Source organism: Arachis stenosperma, chromosome 6 (genome assembly GCF_014773155.1).
Source record: "Arachis stenosperma cultivar V10309 chromosome 6, arast.V10309.gnm1.PFL2, whole genome shotgun sequence".
NCBI classification, from domain to species: Eukaryota; Viridiplantae; Streptophyta; class Magnoliopsida; order Fabales; family Fabaceae; genus Arachis; species Arachis stenosperma.
The window spans coordinates 69,578,739-69,600,447 of NC_080382.1; the positions used below are offsets into that span (position 1 = coordinate 69,578,739).

At 46.7% G+C, this 21,709-nt stretch overlaps 40 non-coding genes and 8 pseudogenes across 40 annotated transcripts; all 48 read left to right on the forward strand.

The window, feature by feature from the left end:
- Window positions 1–6,916: 6,916 nt before the first annotated feature.
- LOC130938833 (5S ribosomal RNA) lies at window positions 6,917–7,035 on the forward strand. The gene has a single exon (XR_009069977.1). It is a non-coding gene; the product is annotated as a 5S ribosomal RNA (ribosomal RNA).
- Window positions 7,036–7,219: 184 nt separating this feature from the next.
- Window positions 7,220–7,338, forward strand: LOC130938771 (5S ribosomal RNA). Its single transcript, XR_009069919.1, has one exon. It is a non-coding gene; the product is annotated as a 5S ribosomal RNA (ribosomal RNA).
- Window positions 7,339–7,765: 427 nt separating this feature from the next.
- Window positions 7,766–7,884, forward strand: LOC130938813 (5S ribosomal RNA). Its single transcript, XR_009069959.1, has one exon. It is a non-coding gene; the product is annotated as a 5S ribosomal RNA (ribosomal RNA).
- Window positions 7,885–8,065: 181 nt separating this feature from the next.
- LOC130938719 (5S ribosomal RNA) lies at window positions 8,066–8,184 on the forward strand. The gene has a single exon (XR_009069871.1). It is a non-coding gene; the product is annotated as a 5S ribosomal RNA (ribosomal RNA).
- Window positions 8,185–8,370: 186 nt separating this feature from the next.
- Window positions 8,371–8,489, forward strand: LOC130938865 (5S ribosomal RNA). Its single transcript, XR_009070007.1, has one exon. It is a non-coding gene; the product is annotated as a 5S ribosomal RNA (ribosomal RNA).
- A 185-nt stretch (window positions 8,490–8,674) lies between these two features.
- LOC130938066 (5S ribosomal RNA) lies at window positions 8,675–8,793 on the forward strand. Its single transcript, XR_009069248.1, has one exon. It is a non-coding gene; the product is annotated as a 5S ribosomal RNA (ribosomal RNA).
- A 185-nt stretch (window positions 8,794–8,978) lies between these two features.
- LOC130938767 (5S ribosomal RNA) lies at window positions 8,979–9,097 on the forward strand. Its single transcript, XR_009069916.1, has one exon. It is a non-coding gene; the product is annotated as a 5S ribosomal RNA (ribosomal RNA).
- Window positions 9,098–9,280: 183 nt separating this feature from the next.
- LOC130938908 (5S ribosomal RNA) lies at window positions 9,281–9,399 on the forward strand. The gene has a single exon (XR_009070048.1). It is a non-coding gene; the product is annotated as a 5S ribosomal RNA (ribosomal RNA).
- Window positions 9,400–9,581: 182 nt separating this feature from the next.
- On the forward strand, window positions 9,582–9,699 carry LOC130936925 (5S ribosomal RNA; annotated as a pseudogene).
- A 181-nt stretch (window positions 9,700–9,880) lies between these two features.
- LOC130939048 (5S ribosomal RNA) lies at window positions 9,881–9,999 on the forward strand. The gene has a single exon (XR_009070180.1). It is a non-coding gene; the product is annotated as a 5S ribosomal RNA (ribosomal RNA).
- Window positions 10,000–10,180: 181 nt separating this feature from the next.
- LOC130939001 (5S ribosomal RNA) lies at window positions 10,181–10,299 on the forward strand. The gene has a single exon (XR_009070136.1). It is a non-coding gene; the product is annotated as a 5S ribosomal RNA (ribosomal RNA).
- A 182-nt stretch (window positions 10,300–10,481) lies between these two features.
- Window positions 10,482–10,600, forward strand: LOC130938787 (5S ribosomal RNA). Its single transcript, XR_009069934.1, has one exon. It is a non-coding gene; the product is annotated as a 5S ribosomal RNA (ribosomal RNA).
- A 187-nt stretch (window positions 10,601–10,787) lies between these two features.
- LOC130938990 (5S ribosomal RNA) lies at window positions 10,788–10,906 on the forward strand. The gene has a single exon (XR_009070125.1). It is a non-coding gene; the product is annotated as a 5S ribosomal RNA (ribosomal RNA).
- A 181-nt stretch (window positions 10,907–11,087) lies between these two features.
- Window positions 11,088–11,206, forward strand: LOC130938788 (5S ribosomal RNA). Its single transcript, XR_009069935.1, has one exon. It is a non-coding gene; the product is annotated as a 5S ribosomal RNA (ribosomal RNA).
- Window positions 11,207–11,389: 183 nt separating this feature from the next.
- Window positions 11,390–11,508, forward strand: LOC130938938 (5S ribosomal RNA). Its single transcript, XR_009070076.1, has one exon. It is a non-coding gene; the product is annotated as a 5S ribosomal RNA (ribosomal RNA).
- A 182-nt stretch (window positions 11,509–11,690) lies between these two features.
- On the forward strand, window positions 11,691–11,809 carry LOC130938823 (5S ribosomal RNA). Its single transcript, XR_009069968.1, has one exon. It is a non-coding gene; the product is annotated as a 5S ribosomal RNA (ribosomal RNA).
- Window positions 11,810–11,992: 183 nt separating this feature from the next.
- On the forward strand, window positions 11,993–12,111 carry LOC130938974 (5S ribosomal RNA). The gene has a single exon (XR_009070110.1). It is a non-coding gene; the product is annotated as a 5S ribosomal RNA (ribosomal RNA).
- A 183-nt stretch (window positions 12,112–12,294) lies between these two features.
- LOC130936955 (5S ribosomal RNA) lies at window positions 12,295–12,413 on the forward strand (annotated as a pseudogene).
- Window positions 12,414–12,594: 181 nt separating this feature from the next.
- On the forward strand, window positions 12,595–12,713 carry LOC130938957 (5S ribosomal RNA). Its single transcript, XR_009070094.1, has one exon. It is a non-coding gene; the product is annotated as a 5S ribosomal RNA (ribosomal RNA).
- Window positions 12,714–12,894: 181 nt separating this feature from the next.
- Window positions 12,895–13,013, forward strand: LOC130938757 (5S ribosomal RNA). Its single transcript, XR_009069906.1, has one exon. It is a non-coding gene; the product is annotated as a 5S ribosomal RNA (ribosomal RNA).
- A 181-nt stretch (window positions 13,014–13,194) lies between these two features.
- On the forward strand, window positions 13,195–13,313 carry LOC130938648 (5S ribosomal RNA). The gene has a single exon (XR_009069807.1). It is a non-coding gene; the product is annotated as a 5S ribosomal RNA (ribosomal RNA).
- Window positions 13,314–13,495: 182 nt separating this feature from the next.
- On the forward strand, window positions 13,496–13,613 carry LOC130938947 (5S ribosomal RNA). Its single transcript, XR_009070084.1, has one exon. It is a non-coding gene; the product is annotated as a 5S ribosomal RNA (ribosomal RNA).
- Window positions 13,614–13,800: 187 nt separating this feature from the next.
- On the forward strand, window positions 13,801–13,919 carry LOC130936929 (5S ribosomal RNA). The gene has a single exon (XR_009068225.1). It is a non-coding gene; the product is annotated as a 5S ribosomal RNA (ribosomal RNA).
- Window positions 13,920–14,104: 185 nt separating this feature from the next.
- LOC130938971 (5S ribosomal RNA) lies at window positions 14,105–14,219 on the forward strand. The gene has a single exon (XR_009070107.1). It is a non-coding gene; the product is annotated as a 5S ribosomal RNA (ribosomal RNA).
- A 182-nt stretch (window positions 14,220–14,401) lies between these two features.
- On the forward strand, window positions 14,402–14,515 carry LOC130936977 (5S ribosomal RNA; annotated as a pseudogene).
- A 176-nt stretch (window positions 14,516–14,691) lies between these two features.
- On the forward strand, window positions 14,692–14,808 carry LOC130936893 (5S ribosomal RNA). Its single transcript, XR_009068207.1, has one exon. It is a non-coding gene; the product is annotated as a 5S ribosomal RNA (ribosomal RNA).
- A 461-nt stretch (window positions 14,809–15,269) lies between these two features.
- On the forward strand, window positions 15,270–15,382 carry LOC130936988 (5S ribosomal RNA; annotated as a pseudogene).
- A 180-nt stretch (window positions 15,383–15,562) lies between these two features.
- On the forward strand, window positions 15,563–15,674 carry LOC130936981 (5S ribosomal RNA; annotated as a pseudogene).
- A 178-nt stretch (window positions 15,675–15,852) lies between these two features.
- On the forward strand, window positions 15,853–15,968 carry LOC130936927 (5S ribosomal RNA; annotated as a pseudogene).
- A 172-nt stretch (window positions 15,969–16,140) lies between these two features.
- Window positions 16,141–16,256, forward strand: LOC130939029 (5S ribosomal RNA). Its single transcript, XR_009070162.1, has one exon. It is a non-coding gene; the product is annotated as a 5S ribosomal RNA (ribosomal RNA).
- A 178-nt stretch (window positions 16,257–16,434) lies between these two features.
- Window positions 16,435–16,549, forward strand: LOC130938987 (5S ribosomal RNA). Its single transcript, XR_009070122.1, has one exon. It is a non-coding gene; the product is annotated as a 5S ribosomal RNA (ribosomal RNA).
- A 186-nt stretch (window positions 16,550–16,735) lies between these two features.
- On the forward strand, window positions 16,736–16,852 carry LOC130938805 (5S ribosomal RNA). Its single transcript, XR_009069951.1, has one exon. It is a non-coding gene; the product is annotated as a 5S ribosomal RNA (ribosomal RNA).
- Window positions 16,853–17,036: 184 nt separating this feature from the next.
- On the forward strand, window positions 17,037–17,154 carry LOC130938850 (5S ribosomal RNA). The gene has a single exon (XR_009069993.1). It is a non-coding gene; the product is annotated as a 5S ribosomal RNA (ribosomal RNA).
- A 187-nt stretch (window positions 17,155–17,341) lies between these two features.
- Window positions 17,342–17,459, forward strand: LOC130937855 (5S ribosomal RNA). Its single transcript, XR_009069049.1, has one exon. It is a non-coding gene; the product is annotated as a 5S ribosomal RNA (ribosomal RNA).
- A 181-nt stretch (window positions 17,460–17,640) lies between these two features.
- LOC130936898 (5S ribosomal RNA) lies at window positions 17,641–17,755 on the forward strand. Its single transcript, XR_009068212.1, has one exon. It is a non-coding gene; the product is annotated as a 5S ribosomal RNA (ribosomal RNA).
- Window positions 17,756–17,932: 177 nt separating this feature from the next.
- On the forward strand, window positions 17,933–18,047 carry LOC130936951 (5S ribosomal RNA; annotated as a pseudogene).
- Window positions 18,048–18,230: 183 nt separating this feature from the next.
- On the forward strand, window positions 18,231–18,347 carry LOC130936897 (5S ribosomal RNA). Its single transcript, XR_009068211.1, has one exon. It is a non-coding gene; the product is annotated as a 5S ribosomal RNA (ribosomal RNA).
- Window positions 18,348–18,530: 183 nt separating this feature from the next.
- LOC130936979 (5S ribosomal RNA) lies at window positions 18,531–18,643 on the forward strand (annotated as a pseudogene).
- A 165-nt stretch (window positions 18,644–18,808) lies between these two features.
- LOC130937041 (5S ribosomal RNA) lies at window positions 18,809–18,927 on the forward strand. The gene has a single exon (XR_009068279.1). It is a non-coding gene; the product is annotated as a 5S ribosomal RNA (ribosomal RNA).
- Window positions 18,928–19,110: 183 nt separating this feature from the next.
- On the forward strand, window positions 19,111–19,228 carry LOC130937972 (5S ribosomal RNA). The gene has a single exon (XR_009069159.1). It is a non-coding gene; the product is annotated as a 5S ribosomal RNA (ribosomal RNA).
- Window positions 19,229–19,409: 181 nt separating this feature from the next.
- Window positions 19,410–19,524, forward strand: LOC130938859 (5S ribosomal RNA). The gene has a single exon (XR_009070002.1). It is a non-coding gene; the product is annotated as a 5S ribosomal RNA (ribosomal RNA).
- Window positions 19,525–19,706: 182 nt separating this feature from the next.
- Window positions 19,707–19,825, forward strand: LOC130936887 (5S ribosomal RNA). The gene has a single exon (XR_009068202.1). It is a non-coding gene; the product is annotated as a 5S ribosomal RNA (ribosomal RNA).
- A 185-nt stretch (window positions 19,826–20,010) lies between these two features.
- LOC130939014 (5S ribosomal RNA) lies at window positions 20,011–20,126 on the forward strand. The gene has a single exon (XR_009070148.1). It is a non-coding gene; the product is annotated as a 5S ribosomal RNA (ribosomal RNA).
- Window positions 20,127–20,310: 184 nt separating this feature from the next.
- Window positions 20,311–20,424, forward strand: LOC130939043 (5S ribosomal RNA). Its single transcript, XR_009070175.1, has one exon. It is a non-coding gene; the product is annotated as a 5S ribosomal RNA (ribosomal RNA).
- Window positions 20,425–20,603: 179 nt separating this feature from the next.
- On the forward strand, window positions 20,604–20,719 carry LOC130939016 (5S ribosomal RNA). The gene has a single exon (XR_009070150.1). It is a non-coding gene; the product is annotated as a 5S ribosomal RNA (ribosomal RNA).
- A 180-nt stretch (window positions 20,720–20,899) lies between these two features.
- LOC130938937 (5S ribosomal RNA) lies at window positions 20,900–21,018 on the forward strand. The gene has a single exon (XR_009070075.1). It is a non-coding gene; the product is annotated as a 5S ribosomal RNA (ribosomal RNA).
- Window positions 21,019–21,203: 185 nt separating this feature from the next.
- Window positions 21,204–21,318, forward strand: LOC130938871 (5S ribosomal RNA). Its single transcript, XR_009070013.1, has one exon. It is a non-coding gene; the product is annotated as a 5S ribosomal RNA (ribosomal RNA).
- Window positions 21,319–21,506: 188 nt separating this feature from the next.
- LOC130938710 (5S ribosomal RNA) lies at window positions 21,507–21,623 on the forward strand. Its single transcript, XR_009069862.1, has one exon. It is a non-coding gene; the product is annotated as a 5S ribosomal RNA (ribosomal RNA).
- The last annotated feature ends 86 nt before the right edge of the window (window positions 21,624–21,709 follow it).

The following is a 21,709-nucleotide window of genomic DNA, read 5'->3' on the forward strand; positions in this document are numbered from 1 at the left end:
TCCTTGGGAGGTTGTGCACATTCTTTTATAATTTCAACTCCATGTCCAATGGGAGAGGATTCTATTGTAGAGAGAAATTCATCCATGATTGAATCCATCTTTTGATAAGCCTCTTCCAAATCTCCAACGATGGTACGCCTTGGAGGTTGCGCACCCTCCTCAACATCGATATCAAGTTTTTTGGAAGGGTGCTCCATGATGCTACATTTCCATGGACTTTCAACATCTCCTAAATCTTCAACCACTTCTTCCTTTTCTTCAATGATCATAGGCTCCTCCAATTGTTCCAACACAAAATTTGATTCTCCCTTCTTTTTCACCGAATTTTCCAATTTCTCCTTCATGCTTTGCTCTTCTTTTGACTTTTCACATGTGGTCACGGAAGTACCTTGAGTGTTATAACATTGGTAGGCTAAAGAGTGCACTACCTTAGTCAAGTTGGTCACAAACTCAAGTGTATCCCGCTTCATGGCTTCTTGTCCTTGAAGTAACAAAGTGAGAGGATCGTCTATTGGGGCTTGTGGTGGGTAAGAAGGTTCATTATTTTGGAGAGAGGGTTCGTAATAGGTAGGTGGTTTTTCTTGGTAAAATTGTGGAGGTGTTGTGCATCGAGGTGGTTTTTGGTAGTAGTGATCTTGGAATTTTGGTTCCATGTATGGCTCATATGGTTCGAAAGTTGGATGGTGTGGTGAATATGGATTGGGTTCACATGGGAGCGTTTGGTGAAAATAGGCTTGTGAGTATGGTTGAGAGTTATGTTGAGGGTATGGTTCATAGGCATATGGTGGTGGTTCTTGAAAGTCACAAGGTGATTCACCATAGCCATTGGATTGATATACATCATAGAATGGCTCTTCTTCATAGTGCATTGGCGGAGGTTGTTGCCATGAAGATTGATCATATGCACATGGCTCCTTCCACCTTTGATTGTCCCATCCTTGATACACATCCTCATTGTAGCTCTCATTTCCTACAACATAGTTGGAACCAAACTCATAGCCAAAGTGAGAATTCATGATGGAAAAGCAAAAATAAAACTAACAAAAACTAGAAAACAAGCAAAAGACAAACTATTTACACTATTTACATATGTACAATAACCAATAACGTAACACCATTGCAACTCCCCGGCAACGGCGCCATTTTGATGATTGGATTTTTGACGGTTTAGAATTTCACTAATAAAATCTCGTTGTAAAGTATAGTTTCTAAACCAAACAATAATCCTTTCATACAAAAAGTTGTTTGTCACTTAGTACAAACCCCTAAAATTTATAAACCGAAGTATTCAAACCTCGGGTCGTTCTCCCTAGGAATTACAATAAAGTGTCTTGTTATTGGTTGTGAGTTATTTTGGGGTTTTGATATGAAGCATGAAAGATAAATGGCAAGAAAGTAAACTAACAACTAACAAAGCTCTTGGCAAGATATGAGAACTAGAAGTCCTATCCTAGTTATCCTTCTCAATTGTGATGAGAATTGTGTATTGCTCCCACTTAGTTAACCTCTAACCATGGAGGAGAGTCAAGTGGATGAATCAATTTGATTCTTCAAGTTCTAATCAACTCCTAAAGGAATGACTAGCGTTAGAGGCATTCAAATCAATTAGCAACTTCTAATTATCAATCAACAAAGGAATTAGACAACTCAAGAGTCACTAATTACTCTACCTAGGCCAAGAGGAACAAAACCTACACTATATCTAGAAGAGACATTTCATCAAACACATAGAGTGCAATACAAGTAAACATTATTAAATGCAAGAATTAAAGGAATCTATAACTACAAAAACAAGAGATCAACAATAGGAAAGCAATGAAGAACAATTATTATGAATTACCTCTTATTGAATTGAAAGAAAATGGAAGTAGCAATAGTGGATCTACAACAAAGTATAAGAACAATATAAAGGAAATTACAACAAAGGAGTAGAAGAATGTGAATGTAACAACAATGGATTGGGAAAGTAAAAGTAGAAGAGAGAATGAATCAAAACCTAGATCTAAGAACTAAACCTAATCCTAATTCTAGAGAGAAGTGAGAGCTTCTCTCTCTAAAACTAAAACTAATCCTAAGTATGTTCTCTATGCTTCCTTAATTGACTAACTAATGCCTTCCCCTTAATCCTTCATCCTTTTATTCCTTTCCCTTAGCAATTGGCGCCAAAAATAGGTTCAAAAACCCTCTCAAATCGCCAGGCACGTGTTGCATTAGTGAGGTCATGTGCCGTCATCGACGCGTGCGCGCACGGTACACGTGCGCGTCCCTGGCTTGTTTCGTAATATGCGCACGAGCGCCTTGTGCGCGTGCGCGTGCATGGCCTAGATCAATTCTTTGGCTTTTTGTGCTTCTCTCCACTTGCATGCTTCCTTCCTTGCTCCTTTGATCCGTGCCTAACCTATTTCATCTTGAGATTACTAGCAAACACATCAAGGCATCTTATGGCATCAAAGAGGAACTAGAATTCATCAAAATAAGGCTTAAAAAGTATGTTTTTACACTTAGGCACAAATACGGGAGAGATTACAAAACCATGCCAATTCATAGGTTAAATGCAAGAAAAGGTTGTCAAAATATCCCAAATTCAATACAAGTTAAACCCTAAAAATGGGGTTTATCAAATACAAAGAATTAACAACAACCATCAAGGAAATCACAATTATCATGAATTACCTCAAATTGCATTATTAAAAGAAAACAAAGAGAATAAGAGTATCTCAATTACAAAACCTAGAAACAAAATAAGAGAAATTACAACAAGAGGATAGGGATAGAAAGAAGAACCAAAGTGTAGCAATCATCAATTGAAGGTAGAAGTAGAAGGAGACTTGAATTAAACCTAGAACTATGAGATCCTAATCTAACCCTAATTCCTAATCCTAATTCTAGATAGAAGAGAGAGCTTCTCTCTCTAACTCTAACTACTTCTAAAACTAAACTATGACTAATGATGAAAAGTATGTTGATTCCTCTTCAATCCTTGGCTTAAATAGCATCAGAAATGAGTTGGATTGGGCCCACAAGGCTTCTAAAATCGCTGGCCACGTGTTGCATTAAGTGGGTCATGTGCCACCATCGGTGCGTCCGCGTACCGTATGCGTGCGCGCCCCTATGCGCGATGCAACTATGGCAAATCTTATATCTTTTCGAAGCCCCGGATGTTAGCTTTCCAACCCAACTAGAACCGCATCAATTGGACTTCTGTAGCTCAAGTTATGGTCAATTAAGTGCAAAGAGGTCGGCTTGACAACTTTTGCGATTCCTTCATTTCTTCATGAGTTCTCCATTTCTACATGCTTTTCCTTCATTCCCTTGATCCAATCTTTGCCTCCTAAATCTGAAATCACTTAGCAAACATATCAAGGCATTTACTGGAATCAAGGTGAATTAAATTTAGCTATTTTGATTCCTAAAAAGCATGTTTTCACTCTTAAGCACAATTAAAGGAGAATATCCAAAACCATGCTATTTCATTGAATAAATGTGGGTAAAAGGTGATAAAATCCCCAAAAATCAATACAAGATAAACCCTACAAATGGGGTTTATCAACCTCCCCACACTTAAACCAAGCATGTCTTCATGCTTAAGCCAAGAGAGAAACAAAGGGTATCAACATTTATTCCATGTAAATAAACTATATGCAACCTAAACTATATGCAACTAAATGCAAAATGGTTTTACCTACTTAGTTAAACAAATAAATCAATCCTCCAAGTCATATGTGCACAAGTAGGACCAAGATCATATAACGATTCATGAATCCTACCAATTCGAATATCAAAATGAAGTTCAAGTAGACTTGCGAGAAGAAAGCTTATGAAAGCCGGGAATCACGGAATTGAGCATCGAACCCTCACCGGAAGTGTTTGCGCTCTAGTCGCTCAAGTGTGTCGGGTCGATTCTCTCAATTCTCCCCTAATCATGCTTTCCAAAATTTGTTTTTCATCTAACAATCAACAATTATTTCATGCATGCATACAATTATCATGAGGTCTTTTCTTTAGGTTGTACTGGGGCTAGGGTCAAGGTAGGGTCATATATGGCCAGTGGACTAGGATTTGAATCTTTGATTAGCTTAAACTTTCCCACCTAGCCTATATAATAACCTATACAATCAAGTACTAATCTAACTCCCCATTCCTCACTTTTTCGCATACTCATACATTCTTTTTTGATTATCACACATATGCATTGATTTTATTTGAACTTTACTTTGGGGCATTTTGTCCCCTTTTATTGTTTTCTTTTTTTTCTTCTTTTTTTTTCTTTCTTTTCTATTTTCATATATATTATTATTATTTTTTCTTTTGTTTTTCTCTTTTTTTTTCTTTCTAGAATATCAATGCATAAGGTCTTACATTTAATTAACACATGAGTATGTACCTGATTCCCAAATATAAGAGTACAAAACAAAACACATCCTTTTACCTCAACCAATGTCCCTCCCAAGTTTCCCACACTTGAATGATGCTCATACACACTAGCCTAAGCTAATCAAAGATCCAAATAAAGGACATTTATTGTTTTTCACTTTAAGGCTTGTAATGTGCTAAAATTGAGAATAAGTGGGTTAAGCGTAGGCTCAAAATTGGTTACAATGGAGAGTAGAAGGTAAGGCCATTTGGGTAAGTGAGCCAAATGAATGATGGCCTCAATCATATAAATGCATGAATACACAAAATAATGGACATAAAGAATCAAACAAATCAAAGATTACATTCATAGAAAGAGAATAATGCACACAAGAAGGACGATAAGTGGTTATAAGATGTAACCACGCAATTAGGCTCAAAACTCACATGCTTGTGTGTTCTTAGCTCAAAAACCATGTTCCAAAATACATTCTTTCAAGCAAGTTCCACAAAGTATTTTTTTTTTCAAATTGGTAGGGTGCCCTAAAACAGTTTCTTGGAAAAGAAATCATCACCCTAACCAAGTAGTCCTAATAGGAGAGAAGTGGTAAAATATGTATAAATTCTAACTAACATGCAACCTATCATGCAATGTAATAGCTAATCTAACAAAGAAAATAAAAAATTTGGTGTTGAAAAGGAAATTTTTACCCATGGAGATCAGTCGAATGACCTCCCCACACTTGAAGATTGCACCGTCCTTGGTGCATGCAAAGAAGAGCAAGGTGGATGGGTTGCTACAATTGATGAGCTCCTTCAAAAGGTTGTGCGGATGACTTGTTTGTTGCCCCATTTAGAAACTTTCCTTTTTTTACTTCTTGGTGGCCAACTTAAAAGGGGAGAAAAAGAAAGAAAATTAAGCCTATAACAAAGATATCAATGCAATTAGAACATAGGCGGGGGCTAATGCCAAATAAGAGTATGATTTCCTACTACATGTTAGCTAAGCATGTGAGTGAGAAAACAATGTAAGCTAAGGCATATCATTAAGCTCGATGCAAGAGTAAAGTTAAAGCATGAAGAGTGTATTGAGCATCAAGTTCAAATGAGAAGAAGTGGGTCATGAAAGACAATATGAGGTCATATCAATGCACAAAGATACAAGAGTCATACAAGATGAAGCATTGATTTAAAAGTTTCATCACCCAACAATATCAAACAAGTCAAGAAGCACCAAAATAATGCAAGAAAGTCTCAACAATTGAGTAGGAAAGTTCAACACCATTATTAAAATCGAAAACTTAGAAAATAAAATGAGAACAAGGTAGAAAAAACAAAATTAAAATGCAATGAATGAAAATAAGCAAATGCAATAAAAGAAAATGGAGGAGAAGGAAAAAATTTTTTTTGTTTTTTGTTTTTTTGTATTTTATTTATTTATTTATTTATTTATTATTATTATTATTATTATATTATTATTATTTTTTTATTAAAAAAAATTTATTTATATTAAAAGAGAAAAAAAAATTTCTAAGAGAGGAAGAAGAAAAAAAATTAGAAAGAAAGAAGAAGAGAAGAGGAAAGAAGGAGAAAGGAGGAAGGAGAAAAGCAGGGTGCAAATCCGCGCGCGCGCGCAGAGCGCGCTTACGCGTGGATGCAGCAGAGACAATCTGCGCGCGCGCACACAGCGCGCTTACGCGTGGATGAGGTTGTGCTCCCAGCACAATGCTAGCACAAAGCGCGCACAACTCTCTGGTTTTTGTACTAGAAGGTGGCTTGTGCTTGTACTCATCTTGGAACTTCCACCAATGCTTGAATCTCCAATAAGCTCCATTCTTCAATTTCAATATCTTCAAGCTTTGATGGAGTTCTCCACAAACTATGAGCTCCCAAATTTGATTTTCATTGTGAGATCCGGGATCCCACACTTTGTTTTGACACCCGTCCTTAAATTGATCGTCATTATTCCATCCGGGTGGTATGGCTTTGGAATTCTCAAAGAAGCTTCCAAACAACTTCCTAGACCCATGCCATTTGGTTCCACACCAACCATTGCTCTTGAATATTGAGCTTGCAACCATCATGAGCTTAAAATGACGTTTCCAATCACTACACAATTCTTTCCTACTCTTAACTCCACAAAGAGCTCTAAGTTGACCATCATTTTCAATTAAACCATATTAAAGTGAGAAAGTAAAGCTTAGGGATAAGAGTTTTACCCACTTGAATGTTGTGTTGAATGGTGACTTAGGGAGGGAGACCTCCCCACACTTAGACAACGCAAGGTCTACTTCTTTAGGCTCTTCTTTAGTTGTATCCACCTCTTCACAAGCTTCTTCAATTTCAACCTTTTCCCCTTTTTCACTTGGCTTGGTGTTGTCTTCAAGAACTTCATCGTGCCGACCCTCATTCTTTAAATGACGCTATCCCGAGTAGGACACCTAAGGGCGAGCCGCAATGGCCTCATCCTCGGCAGGCACCTACGGTAACCGCAAGACTTCGCGGATAGTGTTACCCTCTCTCGCGCCGCATGGTTAAGAAAATTGTGTGTGCGAACTATAGTAGGTGCGATCATACCAGCACTAATGCACCGGATCCCATCCGAACTCCGCAGTTAAGCGTGCTTTGGTGAGAGTAGTATTAGGATGGGTGACCTTCTGGGAAGTCCTCGTGTTGCATCTCTTTATTTTTTTTACGTCGTGCCGACCCTCGTTCTTTAAATGACGCTATCCCTGGTAGGACAACTAAGGGTGACCCGCAAGGGCCTCATCCTCGGCAGGCACCTACGGTACCCGCAAGGCTTCGCGGATAGTGTTACGCTCTCTCGCGCCGCATGGTTAAGAAAATTGTGTGTGCGAACTATAATAGGTGCGATCATACCAGCACTAATGCACCGGATCCCATCAGAACACCGCAGTTCAGCGTGCTTGGGCGAGAGTAGTACTAGGATGGGTGACCTTCTGGGAAGTCCTCGTGTTGCACCTCTTTTTTTTTTACGTCGTGCCAACCCTCGTTCTTTAATTGACGTTATCGCGAGTAGGACACCTAAGGGCGAGCCGCAATGGTCTCATCCTCGGCAGGCACCTACGGTACCCGCAAGGCTTCGCAGATATTGTTACGCTCTCTCGCGCCGCATGGTTTAGAAAATTGTGTGTGCGAACTATAATAGGTGCGATCATACCAGCACTAATGCACCGGATCCCATACTGGGAAGTCCTCGTGTTCCATCTTTTTTTTTATACGTCGTGCCGACCCTCATTCTTTAAATGACGCTATCCCGAGTGGGACACCTAAGGGGGAACCGCAACGGCCTCATCCTCGGCTGGCACCTACGGTACCCGCAAGGCTTCGCGGATAGTGTTACGCTCTCTCGTGCCGCATGGTTAAAAAAATTGTGTGTGTGAACTATAATAGGTGCGATCATACTAGCACTAATGCACCGGATCCCATCAGAACACCGCAGTTCAGCGTGCTTGGGCGAGAGTAGTACTAGGATGGGTGACCTCCTGGGAAGTCCTCGTGTTGCACCTCTTTTTTTTTAAGTCGTGCCAACCCTCGTTCTTTAAATGACGCTATCCCGAGTAGGACACCTAAGCACGAGCCGCAATGGTCTCATCCTCAGCAGGCACCTACGGTACCCGCAAGGCTTTGCAGATATTGTTACGCTCTTTCGCGCCGCATGATTAAGAAAATTGTGTTTGCGAACTATAATAGGTGTGATCATACTCGCACTAATGCACCAGATCCCATCAGAACTCTGCAGTTAAGTGTGCTTGGGCGAGAGTAGTACTAGGATGGGTGACCTCCTGGGAAGTCCTCGTGTTGCATCTCTTTTTTTTTTTTTTATGTCGTGCCGACCCTCGTTCTTTAAATGACGTTATCCGGAGTAGGACACCTAAGGGCGAGCCGCAATGGCCTCATCCTCGGCAGGCACCTACGGTGACCGCAAGGCTTCGCGGATAGTATTTCGCTCTCTCGCACCGCATGGTTAAGAAAATTAGGTGTGCGAAAAATAATAGGTGCGATCATACCAGCACTAATTCATCGGATCCCATCAGAACTCCGCAGTTAAGCGTGCTTGGGCGAAAGTAGTACTTGGACGGGTGACCTCCTGGGAAGTCCTCGTGTTGCATCTCTTTTTTTTTTTTTACGTTGTGCCGACCCTCATTCTTTAAATGACACTATCCCGAGTAGGACACCTAAGGGCGAGCCGCAATGGCCTCATCCTCGACAGGCACCTACGGTACCCGTATGGTTTCGCAGATAGTGTTACCCTCTCTCGCGCCGCATGGTTAAGAAAATTGTGTGTGCGAACTATAATAGGTGTGATCATACCAGCACTAATGCACCGGATCTCATCCGAACTCCACAGTTAAGCGTGCTTGGGCGAGAGTAGTACTAGGATGGGTGACCTCCTGGGAAGTCCTCGTGTTGCATCTCTTTTTTTTTTTTTATGTCGTGCCGACCCTCGTTCTTTAAATGACGCAATCCCGAGTAGGACACCTAAGGGCGAACCGCAAAGGCCTCATCCTCGGCAGGCACCTACGGTTCCCGCATGGCTTCGCGGATAGTGTTACGCTCTCTCGCGCCGCACGGTTAAGAAAATTGTGTGTGCGTGTTAAAATAGGTGCGATCATAACAGCACTAATGCACCGGATTCCATCAGAACTCCGCAGTTAAGCGTGCTTGGGCGAGAGTAGTACTAGGATGGGTGACCTCCTGGGAAGTCCTTGTGTTGCATCTCTTTTTTTTTATACGTCGTGCCAACCCTCGTTCTTTAAATGACACTATCCCGAGTAGGACAGCTAAGGGTGAGCCGAAATGGCCTCATCCTCGGCAGGCACCTACGGTACCCGCAAGGCTTCGCGGATAGTGTTACGCTCTCTCGCGCCGCATGGTTAAGAAAATTGTGTGTGCGAACTATAATAGGTGCGATCATACGAGCACTAATGCACTGGATTCCATCCGAACTCCGCAGTTAAGCGTGCTTGGGCGAGGGTAATACTAGGATGGGTGACTTCTTGGGAAGTCCTCGTATTGCACCTCTTTTTTTTTTACTTCGTGCTAACCCTCGTTCTTTAAATGACATTATCTCGAGTAGGACACCTAAGGGCGAGCCGCAATGGCCTCATCCTCGGCAGGCACCTACGGTACCCGCCAAGCTTCGCGGATAGTGTTACGCTCTCTCGCGCCACATGGTTAAGAAAATTGTGTGTGCGAACTATAATAGGTGCGATCATACCAGCATTAATGTACCGGATCCCATCAGAACTCCACAGTTCAGCGTGCTTGGGCAAGGGTGGACTAGGATAGGTGACCCCCTGGGAAGTCCTCGTGTTGCACCTCTTTTTTTTTACGTCGTGCCGACCCTCGTTCTTTAAATGACGCTATCCCGAGTAGGACAGCTAAGGGAGAGCCGCAATGGCCTCATCCTTGGCAGGCACCTACGGTACCCGTAAGGCTTTACGGATAGTGTTACGCTCTCTCGTGCCGCATGGTTAAGAAAATTGTTTGTGCGAACTATAATAGGTGCGATCATACCAGCACTAATGCACCGGATCCCATCCGAACTCCGCAGTTCAGCATGCTAAGGTGAGAGTAATACTTGGATGGGTGACCTCCAGGGAAGTCCTCGTGTTGCACCTCTTTTTTTTTACGTCGTGCCGACCCTCGTTCTTTAAATGACGCTATCCCGAGTACGACACCTAAGGGCGAGCCGCAATGGCCTCATCCTCGGCAGGCACCTACGGTACCCGCAAGGCTTCACGGATAGTGTTTCGCTCTCTCGCGCTGCATGGTTTAGAAAATTTTGTGTGTAAACTATAATAGGTGCGATCATACCATCACTAATGCACTGAATCCCATCCGAACTCCGAAGTTCAGCTTGCTTGGGCGAGAGTAGTACTAGGATGGGTGACCTCCTGGGAAGTCCTCGTGTTGCACCTCTTTTTTTTTTACGTCGTGCTAACACTCAGTCCTTAAATGACGCTATCTCGAGTAGGACATCTAAGGGCGAGCTGCAATGGCCTCATCCTCGGCAGCCACCTACGGTACCCGCAAGGCTTCACAAATAGTGTTATGCACTATCGCGCCACATGGTTAAAAAAATTGTGTGCGCGAACTATAATGGGTGCGATCATACCAGCACTAATGCACCAGATCCCATCAGAACTGCGTAGTTAAGCGTGCTTGGGCGAGAGTAGTACTAGGATGGGTGACCTCCTGGGAAGTCCTCGTGTTGCACCTCTTTTTTTTTTTTTTTACGTCGTGCCGACTCTCATTCTCTAAATGATGCTATCCCGAGTAGGCCACCTAAGGGCGAGCCGCAATGGTCTCATCCTCGGCAAGCACCTATAGTACCCGCAAGGCTTCACGGATAGTGTTATGCTCTCTCGCGCTGCATGGTTAAGAAAATTGTGTGTGCGAAATATAATAGGTGCGATCATACCAGCACTAATGCACCGGATCCCATCAGAACTCCGCAGTTAAGCGTGCTTGGGCGAGAGTAGTACTAGGATGGGTGACCTCCTGGGAAGTCCTCGTGTTGCACCTCTTTTTTTTTACGTCATGCCGACCCTCATTCTCTAAATGACGCTATCCCGAGTAGGACACCTAAGGGCGAGCCGCAATGGCCTCATCCTCGGCAGGCACCTACAGTACCCGCAAGGCTTCGCGGATAGTGTTATACTCTCTCGCGCCGCATGGTTAAGAAAATTGTGTGTGCGAACTATAATAGGTGCGATCATACCTGCACTAATGCACCGGATCCCATCAGAAATCCGCAGTTAAGCATGCTTGGGCGAGAGTAGTACTAGGATGGGTGACCTCCTCGGAAGTCCTCGTGTTGCACCTCTTTTTTTTTTTACGTCGTGCCGACTCTCATTCTCTAAATGACGCTATCCCGAGTAGGACACCTAAGGGCGAGCCGCAATGGCCTCATCCTCGGCAGGCACCTACAGTACCCGCAAGGCTTCGCGGATAGTGTTATACTCTCTCGTGCCGCAAGGTTAAGAAAATTGTGTGTGCGAACTATAATAGGTGTGATCATACCTGCACTAATGCACCGGATCCCATCAGAAATCCGCAGTTAAGCATGCTTGGGCGAGAGTAGTACTAGGATGGGTGACCTCCTCGAAAGTCCTCGTGTTGCACCTCTTTTTTTTTTACGTCGTGCCGACTCTCATTCTCTAAATGACGCTATCCCGAGTAGGACACCTAAGGGCGAGCCACAATGGCCTCATCCTCGGCAGGCACCTGCAGTACCCGCAAGGCTTCGCGGATATTGTTATACTCTCTCGCGCCGCATGGTTAAGAAAATTGTGTGTGCGAACTATAATAGTTGCGATCATACCAGCACTAATGCACCGGATCCCATCAGAACTCCGCAGTCAAGCGTGCTTGGGGGAGAGTAGTACTAGGATGGGTAACCTCCTGGGAAGACCTCGTGTTGCACCTCTTTTTTTTTTTACGTCGTGCCAACTCTCATTCTCTAAATGATGCTATCCCGAGTAGGACAACTAAGGGCGAACCGCAATGGCCTCATCCTCGGCAGGCACCTACGGTACCCGCATGGCTTCGCGGATAGTGTTATGCTCTCTCGCGCCGCACGGTTAGGAAAATTGTGTGTGCGTATTAAAATAGGTGCGATCATAACAGCACTAATACACCGGATTCCATCAGAACTCCATAGTTAAGCGTGCTTGGGCAAGAGTAGTACTAGGATGGGTGACCTCCTGGGGAGTCCTTGTGTTGCATCTCTTTTTTTTTATACATCATGCCGACCCTCGTTCTTTAAATGACACTATCCCGAGTAGGACAGCTAAGGGTGAGCCGAAATGGCCTCATCCTCGGCAGGGACCTACGGTACCCGCAAGGCTTCGCGGATAGTGTTACGCTTTCTCGCGCCGCATGGTTAAGAAAATTGTGTGTGCAAACTATAATAGGTGCGATAATATGACCACTAATGCACTATATTCCATCCGAACTCCGCAGTTAAGCGTGCTTGGGCGAGGGTAATACTAGGATGGGTGACCTCTTGGGAAGTCCTCGTATTGCACCTGTTTTTTTTTACTTCGTGCTGACCCTCGTTCTATAAATGACGTTATCTCGAGTAGGACACCTAAGGGCGAGCCGCAATGGCCTCATCCTTGGCAGGCACCTACGGTACCCGCAAGGCTTCACGGATAGTGTTACGCTCTCTCGCGCCGCATGGTTAAGAAAATTGTTTGTGCGAACTATAATAGGTGCGATCATACCTGCACTAATGCACCGGATCCCATCCGAACTCCACAGTTCAGCGTGCTTGGGCGAGAGTAATACTAGGATGGGTGAACTCCTGGGAAGTCCTCGTGTTGCACCTCTTTTTTTTTACGTCGTGCCGACCCTCGTTCTTTAAATGACGCAATCCCGAGTAGGACACCTAAGGGCGAGCCGCAATGGCCTCATCCTCAGCAGGCACCTACGGTACCCGCAAGGCTTCACGGATAGTGTTTCGCTCTCTCGCGCTGCATGGTTAAGAAAATTTTGTGTGTAAACTATAATAGGTGCGATCATACCAGCACTAATGCACTGGATCCCATCCGAACTCCGCAGTTCAGCTTGCTTGGGCGAGAGTAGTACTAGGATGGGTGACCTCCTGGGAAGTCCTCGTGTTGCACCTCTTTTTTTTTTACGTCGTGCTAACCCTCGTTCTTTAAATGACGCTATCCCGAGTAGGACATCTAAGGGCGAGCTGCAATGCCTCTTCCTCGGCAGGCACCTACGGTACCTGCAAGGCTTCACGAATAGTGTTATGCTCTCTCGCGCCGCATGGTTAAGAAAATTGTGTGTGCGAACTATAATGGGTGCGATCATACCAGCACTAATGCACCGGATCCCATCAGAACTGCGTAGTTAAGCGTGCTTGGGCGAGAGTAGTACTAGGATGGGTGACCTCCTGGGAAGTCCTCGTGTTGCACCTCTTTTTTTTTTACGTCGTGCCGACCCTCATTCTCTAAATGACGCTATCCCGAGTAGGACACATAAGGGCGAGCCGCAATGGCCTCATCCTCGGCAGGCACCTACAGTACCCGCAAGGCTTCGCGGATAGTGTTATACTCTCTCGCGCCGCATGGTTAAGAAAATTGTGTGTGCGAACTATAATAGGTGCGATCATACCAGCACTAATGCACCGGATCCCATCAGAACTCCGCAGTTAAGCGTACTTGGGGAGAGTAGTACTAGGATGGGTAACCTCCTGGGAAGTCCTCGTGTTGCACCTCTTTTTTTTTTTTTTTACGTCGTGCCGACTCTCATTCTCTAAATGATGCTATCCCGAGTAGGCCACCTAAGGGCGAGCCGCAATGGTCTCATCCTCGGCAGGCACCTACAGTACCCGCAAGGCTTCACGGATAGTGTTATGCTCTCTCGCGCCGCATGGTTAAGAAAATTGTGTGTGCGAACTATAATAGGTGCGATCATACCAGCACTAATGCACCGGATCCCATCAGAACTCCGCAGTTAAGCGTGCTTGGGCGAGAGTAGTACTAGGATGGGTGACCTCCTGGGAAGTCCTCGTGTTGCACCTCTTTTTTTTTTTTTACGTCGTGCCGACCCTCATTCTCTAAATGACGCTATCCCGAGTAGGACACCTAAGGGCGAGCCGCAATGGCCTCATCCTCGGCAGGCTCCTACAGTACCCGCAAGGCTTCGCGGATAGTGTAATACTCTCTCGCGCCGCATGGTTAAGAAAATTGTGTGTGCGAACTATAATAGGTGCGATCATACCAGCACTAATGCACCGGATCCCATCAGAACTCCGCAGTTAAGCGTGCTTGGGCGAGAGTAGTACTAGGATGGGACCTCCTGAAGTCCTCGTGTTGCACCTCTTTTTTTTTTTACGTCGTGCCGACTCTCATTCTCTAAATGACGCTATCCCGAGTAGGACACCTAAGGGCGAGCCGCAATGGCTCATCCTCGGCAGGCACCTACAGTACCCGCAAGGCTTCGCGGATAGTGTTATACTCTCTCGCGCCGCATGGTTAAGAAAATTGTGTGTGCGAACTATAATAGGTGCGATCATACCACTAATGCACCGGATCCCATCAAATCCGCAGTTAAGCATGCTTGGGCGAGAGTAGTACTAGGATGGTGACCTCCTCGGGAAGTCCTCGTGTTGCACCTCTTTTTTTTTTTACGTCGTGCCGACTCTCATTCTCTAAATGACGCTTCCCGAGTAGGCACCTAAGGGCGAGCCCAATGGCCTCATCCTCGGCAGGCACCTCAGTACCCGCAAGGCTTCGCGGATATGTTATACTCTCTCGCGCCGCATGGTTAAGAAATTGTGTGTGCGAACTATAATAGTGCGATCATACCAGCACTAATGCACCGGATCCCATCAGAACTCCGCAGTTAAGCGTGCTTGGGGAGAGTAGTACTAGGATGGGTACCTCCTGGGAAGTCCTCGTGTTGCACCTCTTTTTTTTTTTTTACGTCGTGCCGACTCTCATTCTCTAAATGATGCTATCCCGAGTAGGACACCTAAGGGCGAGCCGCAATGGCCTCATCCTCGGCAGGCACCTACGTACCCGCAAGGCTTCGCGGATAGTGTTATGCTCTCTCGCGCCGCATGGTTAAGAAAATTGTGTGTGCGTATAAAATAGGTGCGATCATACCACTAATGCACCGGATCCCATCAAACTCCATTTAAGCGTGCTTGGGCAGAGTACTAGGATGGGTGACCTCCTGGGAAGTCCTCGTGTTGCACCTCTTTTTTTTTTTACGTCGTGCCGACCCTCTTCTAAATGACACTATCCCGAGTAGGACCTAAGGGCGAAATGGCCTCATCCTCGGCAGGCACCTACGTACCCGCAAGGCTTCGCGGATAGTGTTACGCTCTCGCGCCGCATGGTTAAGAAAATTGTGTGTGCAACTATAATAGGTGCGATCATACCACACTAATGCACTATCCATCCGAACTCCGCAGTTAAGCGTGCTTGGGCGAGAGTATACTAGGATGGGTGACCTCCTGGGAAGTCCTCGTGTGCACCTCTTTTTTTTTTTACGTCGTGCCGACCCTCATTCTCTAAATGACTGCTCCCGAGTAGGACACCTAAGGGCGAGCCGCAATGGCCCTCATCCTCGGCAGGCACCTACAGTACCCGCAGGCTTCCGGATAGTGTTATGCTCTCTCGCGCCGCATGGTTAAGAAAATTGTGTGTGCGAACTATAATGGTGCGATCATACCAGCACTAATGCACCGGATCCCATCAGAACTCCATTAAGCGTGCTTGGGCGAGTATAATTAGGATGGGGACCTCCTGGAAGTCCTCGTGTTGCACCTCTTTTTTTTTTTACGTCGTGCCGACCCTCATTCTCTAAATGAGCTATCCCGAGTAGGACACCTAAGGGCGAGCCGCAATGGCCTCATCCTCGGCAGGCACCTACGTACCCGCAAGGCTTCGCGGATAGTGTTATGCTCTCTCGCGCCGCATGGTTAAGAAAATTTGTGTGCGAACTATAATAGGCGATCATACCAGCACTAATGCCCGGATCCCATCAACTCCGCAGTTAAGCGTGCTTGGGCGAGAGTAGTACTAGGATGGGTGACCTCCTGGGAAGTCCTCGTGTTGCACCTCTTTTTTTTTTTACGTCGTGCCCCTCTCTTAAATGACTATCCCGAGTAGGCACCTAAGGGCGAGCCGCAATGGCCTCATCCTCGGCAGGCACCTACGTACCCGCAAGGCTTCGCGATAGTGTTATGCTCTCTCGCGCCGCATGGTTAAGAAAATTGTGTGTGCGAACTATAATAGGTGCGATCATACCAGCACTAATGCACCGGATCCCATCAGAACTGCAGTTAAGCGTGCTTGGGCGAGAGTAGTACTAGGATGGTGACCTCCTGGGAAGTCCTCGTGTTGCACCTCTTTTTTTTTACGTCGTGCCGACCCTCATTCTCTAAATGACGCTATCCCGAGTAGGACACCTAAGGGCGAGCCGCAATGGCCTCATCCTCGGCAGGCACCTACAGTACCCGCAAGGCTTCGCGGATAGTGTTATACTCTCTCGCGCCGCATGGTTAAGAAATTGTGTGCGAACTATAATAGGTGCGATCATACCAGCACTAATGCACCGGATCCCATCAGAACTCCGCAGTTAAGCGTGCTTGGGGAGAGTAGTACTAGGATGGGTAACCTCCTGGGAAGTCGTGTTGCACCTCTTTTTTTTTTTTTTACGTCGTGCCGACTCTCATTCTCTAAATGATGCTATCCCGAGTAGGCCACCTAAGGGCGAGCCGCAATGGTCTCATCCTCGGCAGGCACCTACAGTACCCGCAAGGCTTCACGGATAGTGTTATGCTCTCTCGCGCCGCATGGTTAAGAAAATTGTGTGTGCGAACTATAATAGGTGCGATCATACCAGCACTAATGCACCGGATCCCATCAGAACTCCGCAGTTAAGCGTGCTTGGGAGAGTAGTACTAGGATGGGTGACCTCCTGGGAAGTCCTCGTGTTGCACCTCTTTTTTTTTTTTACGTCGTGCCGACCCTCATTCTCTAAATGACGCTATCCCGAGTAGGACACCTAAGGGCGAGCCGCAATGGCCTCATCCTCGGCAGGCACCTACAGTACCCGCAAGGCTTCGCGGATAGTGTTATGCTCTCTTGCGCCGCATGGTTAAGAAAATTGTGTGTGCGAACTATAATAGGTGCGATCGTACCAGCACTAATGCACCGATCCCATTAGAACTCCGCAGTTAAGCGTGCTTGGGCGAGAGTAGTACTAGGATGGGTGACCTCCTGGGAAGTCCTCGTGTTGCACCTCTTTTTTTTTTTTTACGTCGTGCCGACTCTCATTCTCTAAATGATGCTATCCCGAGTAGGCCACCTAAGGGCGAGCCGCAATGGCCTCATCCTCGGCAGGCACCTACAGTACCCGCAAGGCTTCGCGGATAGTGTTATGCTCTCTCTCGCGCCGCATGGTTAAGAAAATTGTGTGTGCGAACTATAATAGGTGCGATCATACCAGCACTAATGCACCGGATCCCATCAGAACTCCGCAGTTAAGCGTGCTTGGGCGAGAGTAGTACTAGGATGGGTGACCTCCTGGAAGTCCTCGTGTTGCACCTCTTTTTTTTTTTTTACGTCGTGCCGACCCTCATTCTCTAAATGACGCTATCCCGAGTAGGCACCTAAGGGCGAGCCGCAATGGCCTCATCCTCGCAGGCACCTACAGTACCCGCAAGGCTTCGCGGATAGTGTTATGCTCTCTCGGCCGCATGGTTAAGAAATTGTGTGTGCGAACTATAATAGGTGCGATCATACCAGCACTAATGCCCGGATCCCATCAGAACTCCGCAGTTAAGCGTGCTTGGGCGAGAGTAGTACTAGGATGGTGACCTCCTGAAGTCCTCGTGTTGCACCTTTTTTTTTTTTACGTCGTGCCGACCCTCATTCTCTAAATGACGCTATCCCGAGTAGGACACCTAAGGGCGAGCCGCATGGCCTCATCCTCGCAGGCACCTACAGTACCCGCAGGCTTCGCGATAGTGTTATGCTCTCTCGCGCCGCATGGTTAAGAAAATTGTGTGTCGAACTATAATAGGTGCGATCATACCAGCACTAATGCACCGATCCCCTCAAACTCCGCAGTTAAGCGTGCTTGGGCGAGTAGTACTAGGATGGTTGACCTCCTGGGAAGTCCTCGTGTTGCACCTCTTTTTTTTTTTTTACGTCGTGCCGACCCTCATTCTCTAAATGACGCTATCCCGAGTAGGACACCTAAGGGCGAACCGCAATGGCCTCATCCTCGGCAGGCACCTACAGTACCCGCAAGGCTTCGCGGATAGTGTTATACTCTCTCGCGCCGCATGGTTAAGAAATTGTGTGTGCGAATATAATAGGTGCGATCATACCAGCACTAATGCACCGGATCCCATCAGAACTCCGCAGTTAAGCATGCTTGGCGAGAGTAGTACTAGGATGGGTGACCTCCTGGAAGTCCTCGTGTTGCCCTCTTTTTTTTTTTTTTACGTCGTGCCGACTCTCATTCTCTAAATGATGCTATCCCGAGTAGGCCACCTAAGGGCGAGCCGCAATGGCCTCCTCCTCGGCAGGCACCTACAGTACCCGCAGGCTCGCGGATAGTGTTTATGCTCTCTCGCGCCGCATGGTTAAGAAATTGTGTGTGCGAACTATCATAGGTGCATCATACCAGCACTAATGCACCGGATCCATCAAACTCGCAGTTAGCGTGCTTGGGCGAGAGTAGTACTAGGATGGGTGACCTCCTGGAAGTCCTCGTGTTGCACCTCTTTTTTTTTTTTTACGTCGTGCCGACCCTCATTCTCTAATGAGCTATCCCGAGTAGGACCTATGGGCGAGCCGCAATGGCCTCATCCTCGGCAGGCACCTACAGTACCCGCAAGGCTTCGCGGATAGTGTTATGCTCTCTCGCGCCGCATGGTTAAGAAAATTGTGTGTGCGATCATACCAGCACTAATGCACCGGATCCCATCAGAACTCCGCAGTTAAGCGTGCTTGGGCGAGAGTAGTACTAGGATGGGTGACCTCCTGGGAAGTCCTCGTGTTGCACCTCTTTTTTTTTTTTTTTACGTCGTGCCGACCTCATTCTCTAAATGATGCTATCCCGAGTAGGCCACCTAAGGGCGAGCCGCAATGGCTCATCCTCGGCAGGCACCTACAGTACCCGCAAGGCTTCGCGGATAGTGTTATGCTCTCTCGCGCCGCATGGTTAAGAAAATTGTGTGCGAACTATAATAGGTGCGATCATACCAGCACTAATGCACCGGATCCCATCAGAACTCCGCAGTTAAGCGTGCTTGGGCGAGAGTAGTACTAGGATGGTGACCTCCTGGGAAGTCCTCGTGTTGCACCTCTTTTTTTTTTTTTACGTCGTGCCGACCTCATTCTCTAAATGATGCTATCCCGAGTAGGCACCTAAGGGCGAGCCGCAATGGCCTCATCCTCGGCAGGCACCTACAGTACCCAAGGCTTCGCGGATAGTGTTATGCTCTCTCGCGCCGCATGGTTAAGAAAATTGTGTGTGCGAACTATAATAGGTGCGATCATACCAGCACTAATGCACCGGATCCCATCAGAACTCCGCAGTTAAGCGTGCTTGGGCGAGAGTACTAGGATGGTGACCTCCTGGGAAGTCCTCGTGTTGCACCTCTTTTTTTTTTTTTACGTCGTGCCGACCTCATTCTCTAAATGACGCTATCCCGAGTAGGCACCTAAGGGCGAGCCGCAATGGCCTCATCCTCGGCAGGCACCTACAGTACCCGCAAGGCTTCGCGGATAGTGTTATCTCTCTCGCGCCGCATGGTTAAGAAAATTGTGTGTGCGAACTATAATAGGTGCGATCATACCAGCACTAATGCACCGGATCCCCTCAGAACTCCGCAGTTAAGCGTGCTTGGGCGAGAGTAGTACTAGGATGGGTGACCTCCTGGGAAGTCCTCGTGTTGCACCTCTTTTTTTTTTTTTTTTCGTCGTGCCGACTCTCATTCTCTAAATGATGCTATCCCGAGTAGGCCACCTAAGGGCGAGCCGCAATGGCCTCATCCTCGGCAGGCACCTACAGTACCCGCAAGGCTTCGCGGATAGTGTTATGCTCTCTCGCCGCATGGTTAAGAAAATTGTGTGTGCGAACTATAATAGGTGCGATCATACCAGCACTAATGCACCGGATCCCATCAGAACTCCGTTAAGCGTGCTTGGGCGAGAGTAGTACTAGGATGGTTGACCTCCTTGGAAGTCCTCGTGTTGCACCTCTTTTTTTTTTTTTCGTCGTGCTGACCCTCATTCTCTAAATGACGCTATCCCGAGTAGGACACCTAAGGGCGAACCGCAATGGCCTCATCCTCGGCAGGCACCTACAGTACCCGCAAGGCTTCGCGGATAGTGTTATACTCTCTCGCGCCGCATGGTTAAGAAAATTGTGTGTGCGAACTATAATAGGTGCGATCATACCAGCACTAATGCACCGGATCCCATCAGAACTCCGCAGTTAAGCGTGCTTGGGAGAGTAGTACTAGGGGTGACCTCCTGGGAAGTCCTCGTGTTGCACCTCTTTTTTTTTTTTTACGTCGTGCCGACTCTCATTCTCTAAATGATGCTATCCCGAGTAGGCCACCTAAGGGCGAGCCGCAATGGCCTCATCCTCGGCAGGCACCTACAGTACCCGCAAGGCTTCGCGGATAGTGTTATGCTCTCTCGCCGCATGGTTAAGAAATGTGTGCGAACTATAATAGGTGCGATCATACCAGCACTAATGCACCGGATCCCATCAGAATCCGCAGTTAAGCGTGCTTGGGCGAGAGTAGTACTAGGATGGTGACCTCCTGGAAGTCCTCGTGTTGCACCTCTTTTTTTTTTTTACGTCGTGCCGACTCTCATTCTCTAAATGACTATCCCGAGTAGGACCTAAGGGCGAGCCGCAATGGCCTCATCCTCGGCAGGCACCTACAGTACCCGCAAGGCTTCGCGGATAGTGTTATGCTCTCTCGCGCCGCATGGTTAAGAAAATTGTGTGTGCGAACTATAATAGGTGCGATCATACCAGCACTAATGCACCGGATCCCATCAGAACTCCGCAGTTAAGCGTGCTTGGGCGAGAGTAGTACTAGGATGGTTGACCTCCTGGGAAGTCCTCGTGTTGCACCTCTTTTTTTTTTTTTACGTCGTGCCGACCCTCATTCTCTAAATGATGCTATCCCGAGTAGGACACCTAAGGGCGAGCCGCAATGGCCTCATCCTCGGCAGGCACCTACAGTACCCGCAAGGCTTCGCGGATAGTGTTATACTCTCTCGCGCCGCATGGTTAAGAAAATTGTGTGTGCGAACTATAATAGGTGCGATCATACCAGCACTAATGCACCGGATCCCATCAGAACTCCGCAGTTAAGCGTGCTTGGGCGAGTAGTACTAGGATGGGACCTCCTGGGAAGTCCTCGTGTTGCACCTCTTTTTTTTTTTTTTTTTTACGTCGTGCCGACTCTCATTCTCTAAATGATGCTATCCCGAGTAGGCCACCTATGGGCGAGCCGCAATGGCCTCATCCTCGGCAGGCACCTACAGTACCCGCAAGGCTTCGCGGATAGTGTTATGCTCTCTCGCCCGCATGGTTAAGAAAATGTGTGTGCGAACTATAATAGGTGCGATCATACCAGCACTAATGCACCGGATCCCATCAGAACTCCGCAGTTAAGCGTGCTTGGGCGAGAGTAGTACTAGGATGGTACCTCCTGGGAAGTCCTCGTGTTGCACCTCTTTTTTTTTTTTTTACGTCGTCCGACCTCATTCTCTAAATGACGCTATCCCGAGTAGGAACCTAAGGCGAACCGCATGGCCTCATC